Here is a 15,277-nt window from a genome sequence, read left to right as displayed (position 1 = left end):
GGTGGTTCCACAGAAATACATCAAGAGAGCAATCCTATGTCCCCTACATAGTGTTGGGGTGAGTGGGGTGGAGGGGCTATAGGATACTTCAGATTCCTGGATCTGAGGTCAGAGACAGCACTCCAACCTTGGACAGTAAGTTGGGGACGGAATCCAGTCACAACAAGTATATCCATGAGGGGAAGTACGTTACAGGTTCAGTCATTGCTGAGCACCTGGAGGCACCAAGACATTGAGCAGGTTTTCCCTAGGCCTGTCACTCATGGCTTTGGGAGTCAGGATAGGAAAAGGGACTTCACTGGGGCCTTGCTTATGGGTTGGGGGATTAGGAATGGGGTGGGGCCACCAAAATAAGATCAGGTGTGAACAGATGGGTCAGAAGCAGTCAGTTCCACTGCTTCCAATTCAGCGAGATAAAGCTTGCCATCAGTGTGAGCAGGGAGGTTGCAAGGTGGCTCCTGCTTTCGACAGTGGCCTGGTTCACATGTAACAAGAAGCAACCATGGGTGAATCTCCATGTGAGGCTTCTTGTCATGGCTGCCACCACCATTTTGAATATTCAGGATGCATTGGGGGCACACTGTAGCATCTTGTTATGTGCAAACCCAGTGAGGGTGGGTTGTTCAGCTGGCTCACAAACCACCCATAACCCCAAGACAGCCTGTGGGTTCTGGGTGGCTTGTCAAACAACCCAATAACCTAGCCATGCCAGGCTCACACGTAATGAGAAGCTGCAGCTTGGATCGGCAACCTAATAAGCAGCAATGGGCTGCAATGATCATGTACGCCAGGCCAGTGTTCCTACACAGTTTTAAATTATTATTTTTATGGTTTGTTTGTTTTGGGGGTGGGGGGTGGGTTGTATTTTCAATGCCACTTTTCTGAAGCCAACCAAGGTGCCTTACAAAAAATTCAGCATATAAACTAAAAGTATTGCACATCTCTTTTCCAAATTAAAAGTTAAGAAAGTTGAATAGAGTCGATAAGCTTGTGGCCCTAGATAACAGTACGGCCATAGCTCAGTTGTGCAGAAGGTCCCAGGTTCAATACCTGACATATCGAGGTAGGACGGGAAAATGTCCTTCTTGAAACCATGGAGAGTCCCTGCTAGTTAGCATTTGCTGTCCTGAACTAGATAGACCAATGGTCTGACTCAGTGTAAGACAGCTTCTTATGTTCCAAATAACTGACAAGAGTCTCACCTCTTTATTCCAAAAGTGGACCCATTGTATTTTTGGTGACAAGAGTTACATGGTTTACCAAAAAATTCTACATTGTTCGACTTCATATATTGTTTGAAGTGCTGTGCAATTTTGAAAGTCTCCTCCTCCACACACACACCCCAACATGTGCACATACATATTTAGTGTTCCAACACCCTTATATTGAAGAAAACAGACTACACTTAACGGACTACTGCTATAATGTCTGTGGTATATGTTTGTTTTATCTTAAACGGTGGTCATCTCCACTAGAAACATAACATTATACATTTATGGACTTTTAAATGTAAATTCACAGTGTCTCTTATTTTAATGCTTTGTATTGAAACTAACTTTTACATATTTAGGGGCACCTTATAATGAAAACCTTGCTAGTATCTTTTTTTATTTTACTCTTTTGTATTATAGAGTTTTTGTGTGCTTATCTGTATTGTTGGTGTATGCATTTGTAAAGTTCACATGACCATGATGGTCGAAACAACCCAGAAGCATTTACACTAGTAACATAATGTTTGACGCACCCACAAACTTATAACTTTCTCCAGAATTTAAGGCTTGTCGCCATGCTATCAAAGATTATACTGCACGATCCTCTCAAATCCTCCACCTGCATGCCTTTAACAAAAGGGAATTTGCTTCTGAAAGACCTCCTGGAATGTTATGGTTGCCATCCTTGTTACCATGGATGGTTAGAAAGAAGGACTTACAAGCTATATAATGAAAGAGGATTAAGCTTCAAGGCTACGACGACACATAAACTATGGTTACAGGCAGAACTGCATATATCAGCTTTAATGAGTAAGACCTTTAGTTTGTGAAGCTCATCCACAACAATATTTTTGCTCTGAAGAATAGTTTGGCTGCAATAGGACTCCCTTTGGATTAAAGCCTATGCCTGCCAAACACCACCTTTTCTTTAATTAGGGATGTAAGAGATTTTTACTTTTGCTCACCAAACATGCAAGCATGCCCTGTTCGAAGAACCAGACATGTGCAAGCACTTGTCCACCAGATATATTCATAAATTGTTGGCTATTACTAAATTGCTTCATTTCCCGATTTCCATTTAGGGAAATTTGGGGGAAATTCTGGAAATTTCCCACTTGGTAGCTTTTCAATTCATGCAAGTTTCACTTGCTCAGAGTGAGCAGTGATCGCAAACATGAAAGGAATCAGGCATGAGACAAACAGTGAGACAATGTTTGGAGAATTTCAAACATTGGTTCTTCACCCATTCCTAATTTTAATGCACTGTCACCATGTGAAATCCCATTTTAATATATCTTCAGCTTAAGGATGGATAGACTCACCTCTGTCCAGGGTTGCCAGTTGCTCACTGAGCTGCTGCCACTGCCATTCACTGCACCATGTGAGCACCTGGATGGATCATCAAGTGACTGGCAAACACTGCATGGCCACCCATCCACATCCCAAAATGGCAGCTTGGTTTTTTCCAGAAAATGGTGGCTTGGGTTTTTCCTGTAATGGGGCATACACAATCTACTTAACATTACTTTTCCAGAAAGACCCAAGCTGCCATCTTATGTAAAAACGATGCCTTGTGGAAGGAGCGGGCAGCCGACCCCTGTTCATGGATTGCATAGCACTTGGAGAGTGGGTCTGGTAAGTTCTGTGTGGACTGCAAATGGGCAGCTGGGGCAGCGGGAGTCCATCAGACTCCACCCTCATATTGACGCCCATGACACCCCTGCTATAGTTATATGCAATTTCAATAAAATAGCCCGAAGTCATCAGGTTTTCAAAAGAAAGTATCTTTTCCTGTACAAACCTATGCATGTCTACTCAGAAGTAAGGCCCATTGAGTTTAAGGACACTTATTTCCAGGTAAGTGTGTTTAAGATTGCTTTCTTACAGTCCATGTCTACTTAGAAGTGAGTCCCAGTGAGTTTAGTCGGACTTATTTCCAGGTGAGAGTGAACATTAATGGAACCTTTATGTGCTAGGCAAGTTTAGAATAGAAAAAAGAAAGAAAAATGCTACCATGGTAGATTATACTGTAAACAATTTCACCTGGATTCTATGGGCCTTGCTAGACCTACCAGTTAATGCGGAGAGCAGAAGGAGCGAGGCTGCGCTACAGCTAGCGCGGGCCGTCACCCTTTTCTACACATAAGACGCGATGGGGAAAGGAAAGCCCCGTCATGTCCTGCATTTTTTTAAAAAACTTAAAGGGCCATGTGCACAGGAGCATACCAACGAAAAAGTAAGTCCTTGTTTTTTTTAAAAAAAAGGGTTCCCTGGTCCCCCCTGCCTCCGATTCCCCCCACAATATATGATGCCCCCCCGCTTGCCCCTCGCTCGCCCGTCCGTCTGCTCACCCTCCCACTCACCCCATCATTCACTCGCCTGCTCACTCGCTCGCCCGTCCACCCCCCGCTCACCATGTCCACCCCCCGCTTGCCATGTCCATCCCCCCGCTCGCCTGTCCACCCACGCTTGCCATGTCCACCCCCCGCTTGCCATGTCCACCCCCTTGCTCATCCACTCGCCATGTCCGATGCCCCCTCCACCCCCTCTCCCCCCTCCCCAGCCCGATGGGCACAGCGCTCCGCGAGTAAGCGAGCAGCCAGGAAAAGCCACAGAACTAACTAGACCTTCTGCAGTACCGGGCTCAGCCCGGGGCTGCAGAAAAACCAGGCCATAAGTGGATCCGGTTATCCCAGGTCAAGGGAGGGTTTAGCCCGGCCTGACCCCGGGATCTCCTGTGCGTCATCTGCACACACAGCAGGAAGCCCAGGCCTCGCACTGGGCTAAACCCTCGTCTAGCAACAGCCTAAGGGCTCATCTACACCAAGCAGATATTCCACTATGAACGTGGTATGAAAGCAGTATATAAAATGCAGGAGCCGCACTGCTGCTTTATAGCAGCATTGAAGGGCACTGACAACTGTTGGGGCCCATGACACATACCATATACCACTTTCATACCACTTTCATAGTGTTATATCCTGCTTGGTGTAGATGTGTCAATGGGCCCCAACAGTGAAGTGCACTGTTGTCTGTGCACTTCAATACCACTATAAAGCAGCAGTGTGGCTCCTGCCTTTTATATACCACTTTGATACCACTTTCATAGTGAAATATCCTGCTTGGTGTGGATGAGCCCTAGCAGTATTTTCCAGAGGTTGAGTGTGGCTAGAGGCACCATATTTAGTTGGCAAAGTACATCCTCTGTATGCATAAGGTCACAGATGTGATCCCTAGCATCTCCACTTAAAAGGATTTTAGAGCACTTTTTATAAGTGCTTAAAGCAATGTCTCTTTCTTAGAACAACCATGTAAGGTAAACTAATATTATTATTAGCTGGAGCATCTCCCCTAGGAGGGAAGGTTACAACAGCTGGGATTGTTTAGCTTGGAAAAAAGAAGGGTAAGAGGAGACATGTTAGAGATGTACAAAATTATGCATGGTGTGGAGAATGTGGATAGAGAGACATTTTTATCCTTCTCCCATAATACTAGAACCCAGGGTCAACTCATGAAGCTGATTGGTGGGAGATTCAGGACTATTAAAAGGAAGTACTTCTTCACACAGCACATAAACTCTGGAATTCACTACCACAAGATGTGGCGATGGCCAATTTGGATGGCTTTAAAAGGGGGTTAGATACATTTGTCCATTAGAAGGCTGTCAATGGCTACTAGTCCTGATGGCTAAGTGCAACCTCCAGTATTAGAGGCAATAAGCCTATATACAGTTGTTGGGGAACATCGGTGGGAGGGTGCTGTGGCACCTGTGTCCTGTGTGTGTGTTCCTGGTCAACAGCTGGTTGGCCACTGTGTGAACAGAGTGCTAGACTAGATGGGCCCTTGGTCTGATCCAGCATGGCTCTTCTTATGTTCTCATGTTCTTATTATTACCCCCACAAGAGGCAATGGCTTGACTCAGCTGAGCTGAACTCATACACCTAGCCTCCATTTGGTGTTAATTCAGTGGCTCTCAGAGAATAGTTCCACTGGTTTGCTTCCAGTTATTTTAACTTAAACCCTATTGATTTCAATAGGTTCACTCTAAGTATAACTAAATCTTGACCCACTAGAGATGGGGGAACAAGTGTGGTTCACGATCACCAAGATTTTCAGAACTCTTGAAGCATATTGTTAATTAATTAAATAATTAATTTCTCTACCACCCATGGCTGAAGCTTGATTAACTTCACTCCTGTGTTAGATTGCAAACTTTTTTCTTTTGTTTGTTTCATTCAAATGTGAAAGGTGCATGTTTTTTAAAAAGTGTACACCGAAATGCACACTTTCCCCATAGAGTAAAGTGTGAAAATGTCCATTTTAGGGGAAATGCACTTTTTTTGAAGTTTGCATTTTTTTAAAAAAAAGTGAATATTTTTCACACTCGAATGCAAGTTTCAAGAAAAAAAAATGCTCACATTTGTGTCCGCATGCAGTGATATGAACAAGGCAAATTGAAATGAAAAATGAAGTAAATGAAATTCTCATGCATCCCTAGGGCCAACTCATTATGTTTTGGAGGATGATTTGGTATGCAATATTTCTTTCACAGAATTCCCCATTGTAGCACTGCTTATGAGGCAAAGGCAAAGTTACAATCACCTGTTACCTATGATTTATTAGAACAACACCAAAATGTTTATTGCTTATAGCCATGAGCCATTGCAATACCTGTGAATTAACTTATATTTTAAATTCCTCCACACATTACACACATTCACTTTTTGTGACAGGGCACAAAACAATATCACTACTCTTCCTGTGTTACAAATAACCGAAATGTATTCTTCTGAGCAGCTGTATTGTGAGCTATGAATTGTACATTTACTCTCATTATTTTATACTTTGCTATTTAATATTTCAGTATCAACCACAAATAGGCAATATGGCCATCTGTTAACAATGCAATTGGATTTGGATTTCAGCTTTCCCACTGATAAAATTTTCCTCTTAAAATTACCAGTGCAATCGTGAGAAAATTATTGTTTCATAAAGCTGACAGAAGTGTTTGTAAATGAATTAACAAAGAACTCTTAATTTATTCATCTTCTGGCTTATGACTTCTACAGAATGGGAGGTGACATAGCTGAATGGCAGAGAACATGTTTTGCATATAGAGAACCCTGTCTTTAATATCTGGCACCTCCACTTAAAGGATCACAGGAAATGGGCTGGAAGAAGAAAAGAGCTTTCTAATAATGATCACTACAGGTATGACTAAATCAAATGCATTAACGGTAGTCATCCAAATGCCAACCCAAATTTTTGCAGTCTTACAACATCATATTTGAAAGATGCTTTGATTTTGCCAAGTCTTCTATGGGAGTGTTCCAGACTTATGAGACAGCTATTAACCAAGGTGCTCTATGAGCATACACACTTGTAATTAGGCACAGGCATGTTATCAGTGCAGCACCCTGCCCAGATTTAATTGAAATGTTTGTGAAGAGGCATTTGATTTCAGGGATTGTGATGGAAGAGACTTCTTTGAAATAGGTTGAACTCAAGTAGCATTAAATTGATGCCAGCAGAACTAAGTTGAAGAGAGGGAAAATGGCAGTGGAAGGGCCAAAGCAGATGGAGGTAGATGCAGGCAAGGGTAGCACTGGGCTGTGCCAGTAGTTCCTGTCCAAAATTGTGAAGTTCCAGTTGATAGTCAATGGTAAGAGCCAGAATCTTAGGTGGCTGCAGGCCTAGCAGAATATACTGTAAGCTATATTCGGTATAGTTACATCTGCCTTCATCATGAGGAACTGAAACTTCTACAGGAACCGGGTTCCAATGGGGTGAGGCCCTGAAGGCTATGAACAAAAAGAAAGTTCACCCAGAAGGCAAATTTATGGTTGATGATAATAGAAACATAGACATATATAACCCCAAACCATTGCATTGTGCTGTGGAGGGTTGAAGATATGAAATGTGTTTGTAGAAAAGGATGTTTCACACAATATCTGCAGAAGACACAGGTATAGGATACACACACACACACACACACACACACACACACACACACACACACAGAGAGAGAGAGAGATGGGGGTATTGGTTGTTGTTGTTGCTGCTGCTGTTTTAAAAAATGGCTGTTCTTTCCCTGGAATGAACAGTCAATCTATAGCTTATACCTGTATCAGACAATAAATGTTAGGCATCCATTTTAGGTACTCAACTAAGACTGGGCAACATGTGGCTTGCAGGCCACATGAACCCTTGCTGCAGCATTTTTATTGATTTATTTACAAAATTTGGCCATGTTAGTCATATGGAGTTCTAAACTGTCCAAATGTAGCTTGTCTTGATGATAATTTTAACCCGTACAGACTCCGTAACGTCATGGAGTGCAGCCCATGGGTAGGTGTGGGGGGAATTATTTATTTATTTATTAAAATATTTATATCCTGTCCTATATCACAAGGATCTCAGGGCAGTATACAGATAAAATCATACATATAAAATTGAACAATAAATTTATTTATTTATTTATTTATTTATTACATTTCTATACTGCCCAATAGCCGGAGCTCTCTGGGCGGTTCACAAAAATTAAAAACATTCAAAGTATAAAACAACAGTATAAAACCATAATATAAAATACAATATAAAAGCTCAACCAGATAAAAACAGTAGCAATGCAAAATTACAAATTTAAAACACCAAGTTAAAATTTATTTATAGACTGTTAAAATGCTGGGAGAATAAAAAGGTCTTCACCTGGCGTCTAAAAGCATATAATGTAGGTGCCAAGCAAACCTCCTTAGGGAGCTCATTCCACAGCCGGGTGCCACAGCAGAGAAGGCCCTCTCCCTGGTAGCCACCTGCCTCACTTCCATTGGCAGGGGCTGGCGGAGAAGGACCCCTGAGGATGACCTTAGGGTCCAGGCAGGTACATATGAGAGGAGGTGTTCCTTCAGATAGCCTGGCCCCAAGCCGTTTAGGGCTTTAAATGAATCCACAGTGGACCTCAGCTCTCCCTGCCAGTGTTAGCAGGAGCAGGGAGGTTGTCCACTGCTTGTAGATTTCATCTAAATGTTTCCCTTTAAAAATGACACAATATGTAAATTGTACAAGTAATTTACATATCTTGGGCAAATTACATCTGCAATTCAAGTATTTTATGCAAATTGCAGCCATAAAGTCCAACAGTTTAGCCACTACATCACACTGCCTTTCCCCGTGATAGACAGAACCAGGTGGATTCCCACATCCCTAGACTGGAACGAGTGTTGAGATGGAATCTGGAGAACCTCTATGAGTGTTGCTGATTTACACACCTCTACTGTAAAGTCAAAGAAGCTGTTCAACCCCCTTTTTTATCCAGTATTTTACATGTTTATTTCTCTCTCATTTTCTCTTATAATTTATTGAATGGTATAATTATATAGGTTTTGTTTGTTTGTTTTTAGTCTTTATCATATCTTACTTTGAATTGCAAGTAAAGTGTAGGATTTGGCTATTTGGCAATTTCACTATTTAAAGTGCATTGTTGCATCCTTATAGTATATATTATTGATTTAACACATGCAGGATCTACACTACTGCTTTATAGAGGTATTGAAGTGCACTGACAACTGTTGGGGCCCATTGACATGAACCATATACTGCTTTCATAACCACTTTTATAATATAATGTCTTGGTTGGTATAGATGTGTCATGGGCCCCACCAGTTGTCAGTGCATGTCAGTACCACTATAAAGCAGTAGTGTGGCTCCTGCCTTTTATACACCACTTCCATACCACTTTCAAAGTGTTATATCCTGCTTGGTGTAGATGAGCCCCAAGTCTGTGCTGGTTCAGAGGGAAATGATTAGTCACTGTTTTCGGCTTTCTGTATCAACTGGGCTTGCCAATCTGCATGCAAGAGGAAATTTGCTCACCACCACCATCCTGTGATACAATGCAGACAGCCTCTGCATTGTGAGGGACAAGTTTGGTGTGGTTGTAGTGGTGCCCCGTGGGCTTAATTTAGAATACTATCTTCAGGCTTTACTTGTTGAAAATGTGCTCAGAATGTAAAAGCTGTCAATTATACTTCTGACATTATGACAAGTTCCAGATTGTAGGGGAAATATTTTAATTAGTTACGCTGAAAATAAAATGAGATTTCCCATCTCTCCTGATAGTTTTCCACCTAAAAAATGTATTTTTACAAGAGTCATTTTAACTGTAGTTGGGAAAAGCTGTTTGCATATTAAAAGAGAGAAAGAGAGAGAGATCTTCAGTCAAGAAATCTCCATAATTGCAGGAGACAAGCGAAGACAAGGAAAAAGGTATTTCAGACATGAAAAGGAAGCTTCTGGCAGGAAAAAGAAATTGTCTAAAGTTATCAGCTGTTGGTTGGGGGGATGTACAATGTAATCTTTGGACAGCTATGAAAATAAAAATCACATTGCTGTTAATACAGAATTCTGTGAATTATCTTCTGAAGGACCAGAAAAGAAACTTGTACTCCTTGAGAAAACTGGGGATGGGTTCTTTTCTTTCTTTCTTTCTTTCTTTCTTTCTTTCTTTCTTTCTTTCTTTCTTTCTTTTTTGATTGATGACTGCAAATGCTATTTTTAAATGACATTTAACACAGATTAAGTAATAAATTATATTTAATAAGATACTATTTTTGAATATTAAAAAGTATGCATAACTGATGAGCCATGACAGCTTAAATATGCCCTTGCAAAGTTCAACTTCTAATTAGTGTGTTATAAGTCTATAAAACTGAGTTCTTCTGTTCATCAAACGTGGCTGTTGGGCAAATGTGGCTCCCACTAAATTGGACCATGTTTCCACTTTGTCTCCTCTGAGTGGTGTAGCCCATGAGAACCACACACTCAGAGAGCATTTTCCTTTAAAAATGGTTTTCACACACACACACACACACACACACACACACATAGGGGAGAAATTACCTGAGATCAGGAACTCAGGTAGATGGGATCAATGGAGGCTGGAGGCTCTGATTTTGGTGTGTGTGTGTGACTCCATTCAGGTTTCAGTCAGAACCAGCCAGAACTTGAAAGGAGCTGTCCATGGTGCCCCATTAAAATCGGATCCACCAGCCTCTACTGGATGAGGCAGGCAGCCACACAAGTAATTTCAGTTTGGGTCAGTTCATTATCTGTGCTCTGGACAAGGCAGCATGCCCCGGCCAGCAGAGTATCAGTGTTCAGAAAGGACTTCTGATAGTCCAAGACCTATAGGACAATTTAAGTACAGTATTACACAATGGAGTCTTGATGGATTTACAAAGCGATCCAATAGTCATCTAGGCAATGCTCCAACATCGCCATGCCTCCAAACACCTATGCTCTGTTGGCAGACATCCAGCAGAGCAGGTGGAGTGACAGAAGTGATCTTTGCTTCTCCTTCCCCCTTTCTGCAGAGATTCCACTGCAGATGCTTTTGAGAGCAATCTAGTAGAGTTGCAGGGATGGGACCTGGGACAACTTAGGATCCTGGGCACCTTTTTACCCCTCCCCCTTCTTTCCCATTTTTCATTCTCACCTGAGGTCAAAGGCCCAACCTCTGGGCGGTTTCTCTCTTTTCCTATCTCCAAGCCTGCTATGATGATGATGATGAATGGGGTAAGAAGTGAAGAGCTTTGAATGTGCCATTTGAGGTGCCTGTCGGAGCTGCATTGGGGTTACTTAGTCTACAGCCTAGGAGGGGGATCTCCACCATATCCTATGGTCCCTGGGATGCTTTCTAGGGGATGCACCCTTTGGGGTACATCACATGAAACTGAAATCTCACAGCATTACCAGGGCTTTCTGCTTCCAGATTCCATGAAGGATTAAGATCATCTCCTTTACATGGGTGGACTCATGGTTTGAATCGAGGAAAATCCTCCCTTGGGCAAGTTCTATATGTTTCCATATGTTTTGTTTTATAGCCACTCGATGGCACTGTGATTATAGTGCAACACCATTATTTCACACAGCCAATAGGTTGGATTAACATCTTTTATTGCATTATCATTTATCTTTATTTGTATGTTATTTTGTGTGTGTGTTTAATGACCTTGGAAGCTTTATAGAAGAAAAATATATTTTAAACAAAATAAATTAATAAGCATACAAAATATATCATACTGTATGGATGGGGGCCTGCCCTGATGACAAAGGAACTGTTGAACTACACATGTTCCTACACAATACTAGGGGTGTGCACGGACCCCCCGCTCCGCTTCACTTCCAGATCTGTGATTTTTGGATCACCCCACTTCGCTCTGCCCCCGCTCCGCCCATGTCCGCTCCGCTCCGCTCGGAGCTCCGGATCCGGATCGGAGCTCCGTTCCCCCCCCATAGGCTTGCATTAAGCTAAAAAAGTAAACAACTTTTTTTCTGTGAAAGTTAGAAACCTCAAGTTTGGCACCATGACACCTCATGGAGGTATACACACGCATGCCAAGACTCAAGGCAATCCCATCATCCCCTGATTTTTGGGGAATTTATGAAAATCGGGCACCCCATTCACACCCCTTTCCATAGCTCTGTCAATTTGCACGTTAGAAACCTCAAACTCGCCACCATGACATCTTATCCAGGGATACACATGCATGCCATGACTCAAGGCAGTCCCATCATCCCCTGATTTTTTGGGAATTTATGAAAACTGGGCACCCCATTCACACCCCTTTCGATAGCTCCGTCAATTTGCACGTTAAAAATCTCAAACTCGCCACCATGACAGCTAATCCAGGGATACACATACACGCCTACACTCAAGGCAGTCCCATCATTCCCTGATTTTTGGGGAATTTCTGAAAATCCAACACCCCATTCACACCCCTTTCCATAGCTCCGTCAATTTGCACGTTAGAAACCTCAAACTTGCCACCATGACAGCTTATCCAGGAATACACATGCATGCCCAGACTCAAGGCAGTCCCATCATCCCCTGATTTTGGGGGAATTTATGAAAATCCAACACCCCATTCACACCCCTTTCCATAGCTCTGTCAATTTGCACGTTAGAAACCTCAAACTCGCCACCATGACAGCATATCCAGGGATACACATGCATGCCCAGACTCAAGGCAGTCCCATCATCCCCTGATTTTTGGGGAATTTATGAAAATCCAACACCCCATTCACACCCCTTTCCATAGCTCCATCAATTTGCACGTTAGAAAGTAAAACCTCAAACTCACCACCATGATAGCTTATCCAGGGATACACACGCATGCCCAGACTCAAGGCAGTCCCATCATCCCCTGATTTTTGGCGGGGCTTAAAGCTGCAGACATCTCAATGGGGCCATTTCAAAGGAAATCCCAACATGCCATGAATTGGGGAGTATGAATCTTCTTCCACACTTGAAAAATGGATTTGGAACTTCCAAAACTCCAAGTGAGCGCAGGAAGGACTTCTCCCCTGAGTCAAAGCCAGACACACACAACATCCCTGCAAAGTGGGCAGGGGAGGAGAGAGGGAAGGCAGGCAGGCAGGCAGGCAGCAGACATTTCTGGGGGCATAAGGAAGTGAGCCAAGGATAAGCCAGTAATGCATATAAAATGGAATAAATAAATAAATAAACAAAGGAGGGGTGGAATTAAAAGCAGCAGTGTTCCTGAATAAAAAACAACAAGAACTTTTTTAAAAAGGCTATATCTGTCTTTTACCAGCAATAGGGGGACGTGCCCAGGGGAGGGGGAAGCAGCAGCTGCCAATTTGACTGGTGGTCATCCAGTCTTTTAAGAAGCAAGGCTGTCAGTTCAACTCATGAAAGACATTGCTCCACCACCAAGAAGTAGAACTGTCACTTCAACTCATGATAGGCATTGCTCCACCGGGTTACTCTCTTTGGAAGGCTCTGATGGCCTTCCAAGTACAGGAGAGAGTGAGGGCACGTCCACATGGGATGCCGTAGGGGAGCTCATCCCCTTGCACCACATCTTTTCAGTTGTTCCCCAAAGTTAGGGTGGGTAGCAGTGCTGTGTTTCTATCTATTGGCTTAGTATATGATTTCAGGTTGTGTTTGTGCATTTGGTGGGGCTACTGTTTTAAAAAAACACTGGGAAAAGTCCGTTCAGACTAAGAAAGAGAAGTTCCCAGAATCCCAAGTTACCCATTTTGCCTATCCCCTCCTCCAACTTTGGGATCATGTGATCATGACCGGGAGTTGACTCTGACCCTCAGCCCTTCGGAAAAGGTATTTTCCCCGCCGGTTTTAAAAAAAATTCTAGCGCGCGACCCGCACCACGCAGAGAGGTGAGAGTAGTCTCAAAATGACCCCCATCCACGACTCTCCAAGCACAAGAATTTTTAGAAAGATAGCTTCAAAAACAACACAGTTATCTGCGATTCTTTTCCACAATGCAATCCTATGGGCGAAATGTTTCAAGATGGCGATAGAAGCGGAACGCGGAAAGAGGAGCGCTCCGAAAATGGGCGCTTCTCTTCACCTTGCTTCTAGGGGTCTGCGGTCCGCTTCTACTCCGCCTCTGGGCAAGGCGGAGCAGGCCAATTCGCTCCTGCTTCTGCGCTTCTAATCGGAGCGGAGCACATGCCTACACAATACACTGTTTGGAGCAGAGGCATGATTTGGCAAACAAAAACAAAACAACCGCATTCTTGACTTGTGGGTACATCCCAATTTTCCTGAAACAGAATTGTAAATGTAGTAGAAATTCTGGGAAACCCAGGACTAGTGCCTTGAAACAACAACAACAACAACAACCACTACCACCATGACAATGAAAGTAACAAACATAATAACTTCACCCTGTCTCTTGGTGAAATGCTATGTACCACCACCAAAATTTCCAAACTTGCTGTGGCTCAGGAACAATCCTTTGGCTGAAGGATTCGACTTAATTATAGAGATAAAGGTGGTACTAATCCTGGCCCAAAATATGTCCCCCAATTTACCCCAAAATTTCTTCCCTCACAAAAGAGGTTTCCATTTTTCTGCTTCATTCTCATGGTGCTTTAGAATTTATTTTAAATTGTGATGTCGGTAGTGTTTTTGAGGTTAGCTTTAGTGCTGTGCTGGGAACTGTGGATTTTTTAGATGACGATGAAGTCCACCTCCTCTGTGCCACATTTGCAATGGCCCCGGAATGGGTCATGTGGTCTTTGTTTACTTCCTCTTTCCTCTCTAGGAAACACAGAAGTGAGGAAAAGGAAGACAAAAGCGAGGGCAGAGAAGCAACAGTAAGGAAACGAGACTTTTCCCCATGTGATGATGCTCATAGACTGGCCAAGGGGTATATGTCATGTCTTGAATTATAAAATCATCTCTGCAGTGACCTGCAGCCTCCCTAGGTTCCCACTCTTCAATTAAAGGCCAGGGTAAGATTGCATGAGGTAACTTTTCCCACCAGGTGTTCTCAGATCAGGAAATGTGAACAGCTGACGAGGCAACAGCACAATAGAGGAATGTGTAATAGAAAGAAAAACACAGCACCTTCAGCCACCACACAAAATCAAACAAGTTGGCAGCCTGGCATCCATGTTTTGAATCTTCCACAATGCCCTGGATCTAGCACCATCCCAAACACTCAGGGGAAGGGGAAATGGCAGCTGTTGCAGAAAAATAGTGAAGAATCTTCAGGGAAAATTCTGCAAAATGGCTTTCTTTTTATAAAGCAAGGGGTGGGGTGAGAGGGGAAAGAGTCAGATATTTTCTCTGGAAAAAAATGTATTCTGAGAAAATTTCAGCTCATCAATACATTCTTTTTTCCAATATCCGTCATCACAATGCCTATGTCAGTGTATGAACCAGGCGCAAATTCGTACCTGTTCCCTCTCGTACCTGCCATAAAACAACTGTAATTGCTACTCCTCTTCAAATATCATGATCGACTTTATTACGGTCACCGACCAGACTTTACACATGCACTAGGGCAAAATTACATACAGATTTGAAAAGTATGCAGCAGAATCAATTCTGGAAAGACCTTATTCTCATAGCATTATTTGCAAAAGCCTCAATTGTGTCTCTGTCCTCTGTGGCCCTGAAGTGCATTAATTTCTAAACTGGTGTCAAGTAATAATTTCTCTCTAATCTTTGTATAAAAATAACAACAGAGTAAAATGTGGAGAACCGCTTCAATTTCATTGCTTCCACATGG

This window comes from Elgaria multicarinata, chromosome 10 (genome assembly GCF_023053635.1).
Source record: "Elgaria multicarinata webbii isolate HBS135686 ecotype San Diego chromosome 10, rElgMul1.1.pri, whole genome shotgun sequence".
NCBI lineage: Eukaryota > Metazoa > Chordata > Lepidosauria > Squamata > Anguidae > Elgaria > Elgaria multicarinata.
Note: the sequence above shows the minus strand (reverse complement) of the source record.